A 7,950-nucleotide genomic window follows, 5' to 3' on the forward strand; every position below is an offset into this window, starting at 1 on the left:
GATCCATTCACAGAACATTAATTGGAAATTAGAAATAAACTAAACTTCTTTTCTACATAAAGGCAGAGAATTATTATTGGCTGCAATTCAGAAAATAGCAGGATTATATTACTCCTGACAGAGATTTCCTATCCATCTGGCCACATGGATGCCTGCTGCCTCATTAGTGCTTTGATAGGAGTTTTGATTTGCTCACAATAATGGCAAGTGTACAGTTGTGTCTCCCCATTTAAAGTTAGATTGGTCTTCCTACAACCTGTCAGTATTCAGTAATGGCTGGGAATTTGGTTGTTACTGACTTCTCTAGGCAGAGCATAGACAAACCCCTGCATTTGTTTTCTTATTATCTTGAAGATTGATTCCATTCTTACTAAGGCTTCAACTAATCTTATTTCATAAAAAGGATATACTAGTAGCTGCTTTTTACTCCTGTCAAAAACTAAAATAAAACAATATTTCATTATTGATAATTTATTTGGAAACTCAAATTAATGTATTAAATGTATAGGGAAAAATTTTAATGGATGTAGGTATTGCAATGTTTAGAGTTTGAAGAAAAAAAAAAACCTAGTAAGAAAAGTATTTGTCATCATCTTAACTCTTTTCTAGTCTCCCTGAATGCTTCTTTTCAAGTAAGAGACATTTTACTTGACACAGTATCTTGAGATATATATATTCATACTTCTTCTACTCTGATGCAAGAATTGAGTCAACACTAGATGCTTAAAATGAGTGGCAATAATTGGGCTCAGGCATCTGCCTGATCATCTTGAGGGTTCTGTGAATCAGGATGAATGGCATTATGGAGACCAAAGCACTGAGTAGTGTTTTGTTTTGTTTAATCTTATTCTGAAATAAAAATTATCAGGGAGACTACATACATTAAACAGAAGTCTTTATTTCATCCCAAGGAATTTAAAAAAAAACCAAGAAAATAGGTGGCAAAATGTTGGCCCTTTAGGCTTAGAATGCAATTGAACAAAATAATTGTATCAAATAACAGCTTCCCACATTACACTTGGTTTCAATTGGCTTTTCTCACCATGGCACACTAGGTTCTTTTTTTGAGTTGGGTGAGAAAAGAGTTCAGCTGCTGTCTCCTTAGGAATGGAGGGACATATTTAGTCTCAACTGTTTCCAATTGGTACTCCAGTGCGTGTTTCTTCAACCATTTTTTCCCTTTCAGAAAATCTGTTTTCTTTAAATGAAAGGACAGACAAAAGAGCAAAGAAACAAGAAAGACCCTTCTTCTGTCTTTGCCTTCCAGAAATTGATCCAGTCAGTGTTTCTCCCACGTCCAATTCAGAACTAGATGTGACACATATCCTGTGCGTAAGAAATGTGGCATTTTCAGTATTAACCCAATTTCTACCCCAGAACCGCATTATTTTTTTTCTCAAGATGCATATGCAAAACAGCTCCTCTTCGCTGCAGTGAACTTATCCCCTTGTTTGAAGGAGAAAGCTCTTCTATTTTCAATGGGTGATTTTTCTTTATTAATCAGTCAGTTTGGCTTGATGTCTTGCAAACAATGTTAATAACTTGCAATCCTGTTCATGTCACTATGGAAGCTGCAGTTGAACAACCTGGTGTCAAATGGAAGGCTCAGTTCAGCTGCCCATACATTAGAGCATGCAATGGGATTCATATAACGAAGACAAAAGCAAAGTCTAGATCTCATAACAAATACCTTTAGCTACCACCAAAGCAGGAAAATGTCAAGCACATCACCATGATTTTTAAATAATTTTAAAATTTACAATTTATAAATGCAGAAACTTAAGCAAACACTTTACTGTGAACAAACAAGAGAAGGCAGTGATTTCTTTAACAATTTTGTGGTCTCCTACACAGTTCTGCAGTCTCCTACACAGACCCTCGGAAGTTCTTCTAGTTCTTCTAGTTTATTCTCTCACTCAAGGATAAAAGAAAGGCAGCTTAGTCATCACTAACATCTTTTGGCTCAGCTCTCCTTAAAAGCATCCTGAGATTGAGTCCCAGTCAAGCTAGTCTCCTGCTTCTCTGTCCTTTCTGTTGCAAAGCTTTGCTTGTGTAAAATCAAATGTGTCGAGCTGGTCCTTTAGGCTTTTACCACATGTTTCCACCCCAGGGAACAAAGTGCTTTTCTGTTTGTTTTTCGTATACTCAAGTCATTTGCCAAACCTATACTCAGTCCATTGAAAAATGTCCTATAGCTTTTGCCTCTCTGGGTTAAATACACCTCTTCTCTTTCCTCCTCCATGTAAATTTTTTTCATCAAAAGACATAAAAGTGAACATTTCTATTTTGCTGAAATTCTCATAATACCAAGTGTAAGACTATTTCTGTAGCCTGTTTTTGCTGGGTTTAATTGGAAGTATTTCAACTGGTGTCTTCAGTTGGAATGCCTTAAATTGGTTTAGCTAAATTTCTTTCTACTTGTCCTTGTTTCATCTCTTTAAGTAGAAGCATATCTTTGCACTGCTAATAATAACCACTCATGTAATTGATAAGAATTGCCCAAGTGTCAGCTGTAATACTTGAGCACATTGAAGGTTATTAGACAAGTCATCAGGCACAAGAAAGCCCACAAGTTAAATATGAAGCAACTCATGGAATTCACAAAGGGCTATTGCAGGCCTAAAACTGCAGACACCAAATTACTTCCCATTATCAGCTCTTAGTCCAAGTTCTAGTAGTATTAAACAAAATAGTCCTCTACAGGTTTGTGTGAAGTATAAACAGTTCAATTTATGAGTCCTTTCTGTTGATAGATTTAACTAAGACAGCAGTGAATTCCAACTATGTAACATCTATGAAGAAAAATGTAGAGTTCATGGAAACCATGGGATAAAGACATAGGAAGTTAATTTATTTATGGTCATTTTAATAGTAAGATTGAGACCACAGGCAGATCATGCACTTCTGACATCACACACTTCTGTCAGGACCTAATTTCATATCTGTCATGATGATAGCTTATAATAGAGTCTCAGTGTAATTGGAAGTAATGGCTTGTGCCGACAATACTTCTCAGAAACACAGATTTACATGGTGTGTACAAAGTTTAATTGAGCCATGACTATAGGAGAAGCTGAATATTACAGCTGGCATGCTGCCTGATAAAGACCCCATTGCAAAAAGTGCCCTAAAGAACCAATTTTAAAGTTATTCCTTTCATATTAATTTGTAAGTCAGGACTGAAATAAAATAATTACTTGGCTATTTTGGTTGACCTCTTGTTGTGTGATAGTCAAATGTGTAAGGTGTTATCATGGTCTAGGAATGGTATTGCTCAGTTAAGTCTTCCCAGTGAAAAATTCCAAACCATGCACCACTTGCTGACTCCTCCCTCCCCTCATCCTTCCCCTTGCAGCAGGATGGAGAGAATAATTAGAGCCACAAAAGGTAAAGGTCACAGGTCAAGATGAAAACAATTTACTAGAAACAGCAATAAGATAAGAAAGAAACAATAACAGCAACAATATTAACAACAGTGCACAAGAGAAGCAAACAATTCACACGTGAGTGCTCACCACTGTAACACGCAGGACCTCTGACAATACCCCACTGCACCACTCCACAGGACTCAAAAGGGGTCCCTTTGCCCACCCACAGAATTTACATGCAGTGGCTTAGAATAACCTCAGGTTCCATGCTGCGCCTACTCTGACTACTGCAAAAATTAACCCTGTTCTGGCCCAAACCAGGACATGTACATGATAGTAGTTCATTAGTTCAGCCCTCTGTTTCATGGACAAGTGAGGCCACAAGACAAATATTTTTCTTTTATATGGAGCATATATTTAAATAATTTGTTAAATTACAACCTTTTTGTCATATGCAAGCACGTTTTCAACAAAACCACACAAGTAATCTTTTTTCTAGTCACCACAAAAACATTGAACCTTTCAGGTTTTACCATCCTTGGGAACATTGAGAAAAACTGAGGAAAAGTTCCAGTATATGGAAAGTGGAGTTAAAATATAAGCTTTTCATAAAATTGTAGCATATACAGGGGTAGACACAGAGCATTGAACTATTCAATATGGACATTTCTCCATTAAATTTTTACATGTCATTGTTCTGTTGTTCAGTCAAATTTGCTTATGTCTAAAACAGAGGTGGGAGTACAAAGAACGAATAATTAGGTTTGTAATTTTCGGCTGTAGGTTAATCAGTCAGAATATGGGTATAAAACATAGTATGTGATCATGATAAAGTAAATTAAATCCTAGAATGTATGAAGGGAAGTATGACTGCTAGAGATAAGGAAGTGTTAATGCAATTAGACGAAGCACTGTTAAGACTTCCTCTGCAATAATGCACACACTGTTCTGATAGCCCCTGTTTAAGAAAGATTAATTAAACTGAAATAGTTACAGAGAAGGGCTGCTAAGATGATCAGGGAAAAAAGAGCTTATCTTGTAAGAGTAGACTAAAATAACTTAATGGAGTCCGATGGGGTATATCATTGCTCTCTATAAATACTTCAGAGGTATATAAATGCTAAAGATGGAGAAAGCTATTTAAACTAAAAGACAAGGTTGACACAAGAACAAATGGGTATAAATGGGAAAACTTAGTCTGGAGAGAAGAAGAAAGAGTGAGGTTCTGGAAGAACAAATCTTACTAGTTTAAAAGTAAGACAGGACAAGTATGTAAGTCATGTTTGTGTAAGAATAGGAAGGAAGTTGTCATGTTGACTAAGACACTCCTTCCTCCTCATACTTTTTCCCTGCTCCTGCTTGGGGTTCCTCCCATGGGATATAGTCATTCATGACTTCTAACAAGGATCTTTTCCACAGGCAGCTTTTCTTCATGAACTGGTACAGCATGGTCCTTTCCATGGGATACAGTCTTTCAGGAATGGATTGCTCATTTGTGGGTACCCCATAGGGTTGCAAGTCTGGACAGAAACCTGTTTCTGCATGGGCATCTCTCTACATGGGCCACAGGTCCTCTCAAGATCCTGCTCCAGCATGGATTCCCACAGGCTGCAGCATCCTTCAGAATTGCTCTGGCATGAAGTCTTCCATAGACAACACTGTGTATATCTCTTCCACTGTGGACCTCCATTCTTTTCTTACAGGTGCTGTTGCACGGTGTTATTTTACCCTTCTTGAATATGTTATCACGGATGACCTACCTATGTCACTGATGTTCTCAGCTTTGGCCAGTGGTTAGTCCATCCTGGAGACAGCTGGAAGTGGCTCTGTCCAACACACAGACAACTTCTGGTGTGTAGCAATGTGGGGGTTTAGGTTTCCATGTGCTCCTTTGTCCCTCTGCTTTGTATACCATTGGTTCATTTTAAAATATGCATTCTGTTGTACCCAATATCTATTGGTGGGTTCCCTATGCCTGTCTTCCCTTCAGACTCCCCGGACTGGCTCTAGGGGAGACAGTCCCTCCCCTTCCTTTCCCTTTATAAATTGATGTCTGGATCAGCTCGAGGTCTTCCATCTCTGAGCTGCTAGCATCTGCTACCTGCCCTGTTTCCCTTCCCCCTTCTCCTTCCCTGCACCCCTTTTCCCCATACCCCAAATAAACCTCCCTAGCAGAACAGAGATGGAGTCCAGTTCTTTCCTTTGCCTTACCTAATTTCCTGCCTGAATTGACGTGGTTTGGAGACTGACGCCATGCCGCGGAACCTCGGGGGCCGGGCACACCAGATCCGGTGGGATTACACGAACCAGGGACCCTGGACCGGGGGAGAGCTGGCCTGTGCAGCCCTCCCGGACCCTTTTACATCACTGGTGTCTTTTTACAAAACCCACACCTGAAGCCGCCCCATACCAAAACCTTGCCACTTGAACCACATACAGCAATCTATTGAAAACTCATATGTTTCGTATGATTCTCAGCAAGCACACCTAATACTGCCTAGAATTTCAGAAGCAAAACTCCTTTTTTTTTTCCTTCTAACATTTGAGGCATATGTATTTGCAATTGAACATATTGGTAAAATAGGCTAACTACATGAATGGATTTCTGGAAAAGAACAAGAACTGTACAAGTTTATATGACATTTCCCTTGAGTACTTTCCCTGTCATTCTCTGGTATTTCAGCTCAGAGACTTTGCTGACCCATGTGATTTGCCTGATATTTGTGATTTGCCTTCTTTGTGACCCTCGGTATAATCCTCTTTAAGGTATTTTGCCAATCTTCCCTTGACCTACAGGCAGTTTTATACACACACTGTCCTTTGATACAGGGTGCGTGTTACAATCTGGTTATTAAAATTGTTAGAGAGATGCCTCTGCCCAAATTAAGGTGCAAGCGAGACCATATGCTGAAGTCAGTATTATGGATTTTATTTAACAGTAAATATGCAGTAGAGAGAGAGAGAGAGAGAAATAGAAAGAGAAGGAGAGGGAAGACAGAAAGGGAGTCATAGAGACAGATTAAGTAGAAAATATCACCACTCCATGGATCCTGTTGGCATCCAGCTGATCCTTTTTTTCTGGTCTTGATGGTGACGGTCACACAAAACATAGAGTTCAGTGGATATGTTTGGGTCAGGGGGGAATGCCCAGGTACTTCCCCTTGTGAGGGAAGCAGTTGTGAGGGGAACAGACTCTGGATCTGTTGCATCATTTGCATCACGTGCAGTGCTCTGGTGCAAGGCCTCAGGAATGAGCCTGGGGGCAGTTTTGGGGGGCTTTGATGGATTATGACACCTCCTCATCTACCTCTCGTGTGAATGTCCCATGTGTATGTGGCCTTCCCAGGGTGAGGGAGTTTTACAACTAGTGACAGTCACCAGTCTGATATCATCCCATTCACTGTACCCTTTGTGCCCAAACCCTGAGCCAGTTGCTCATGTGTATGATATGTTTAACCAGCTGAGCGCTGGACATTTGGTCCAGAAGAATACTATAGAGACGGTATTGAAAGCCTTACTGAAATCCAAAAATATTACATCAGCTGGCTTCCCTTGATCAGCTAGGTGGGTTACCTCATCATAAAAGGAAAGCAAATTTGACAAGCAGAACTTTCCCTTATGAAGCCATACTGACTGTGACCAGAGACTGCATTGTCTTTCATTTGTTTTTCAATACCTCTGAGGATAACCTTCTTGAGGATAATCTCCTTTACTGTGATTCAAGACCTTACATACTCTTTTTGATATATCACTTTTAAGACATATTATCAATATTTTGCCTTTTAAAAAATCAATCACTCAATTACATCCCTATATGCACATTAAAACAATATTTTGGAAATAGAATATTTCTTCACCCTGCTCATCAGAATGTGCTGGAGTAAACTATGCTGGACTCTAATCTAGTATTTTGTCCCTAGATATCTTCCAGCTCTGCTTTGGTCAAGAATGAAGAAAGCAATGAGGTCCTTTGTTACTGTTCTTTTAACAGAAGATTTCAATTTATATTATTGTAATCTGTCATCCATCATTACCATTAAATCATCCAAAATTTAAAAAAACCCCAACTAATGCTGAGTCAAACCATTATGATAAACTTTCCTGTCTTCAATAAACAATCCAAACTGAGTAGTAAGCTAAATTAACTACGTCAGAAAGTCACTTCAGAATGAGAACTCATTAAAGACAGTGACAACTTTGTAGGAGACAATGCACCACTCATTTCAAAAGGTATTCAGAAGCCTCACTTGATAAAGAAGTTTGTTTACTTGGGGAGTGGGTAATTTAATTATCTATCTTCCTGACAGAAGGAATCCTTGTTGACTAGGGATGTAGGATTAGCATATAAGGAATTTATTGTTTCATTTAATCTAACAGCCCAACATCAAAGAGACTTTGTCCTATAAATAAACACTGAAAAGTCAAAAACCAAACAAGCAAACAAGCAAAGGTTGAAAGACAAAAGAGGACATGCTGCTTAAAATCTCATTTTCCTGGCATAAATTTTGCTGAAGTATACCCTACCTCCACTGTGCTGAAGGAAAACATTTACCTTTGTAATACCCTTTGAAGTATATATATT

Source organism: Lichenostomus cassidix, chromosome 1Aa (assembly GCF_008360975.1).
Source record: "Lichenostomus cassidix isolate B80296 chromosome 1Aa, HeHo_3.0, whole genome shotgun sequence".
In the NCBI taxonomy this organism is placed as follows: Eukaryota; Metazoa; Chordata; class Aves; order Passeriformes; family Meliphagidae; genus Lichenostomus; species Lichenostomus cassidix.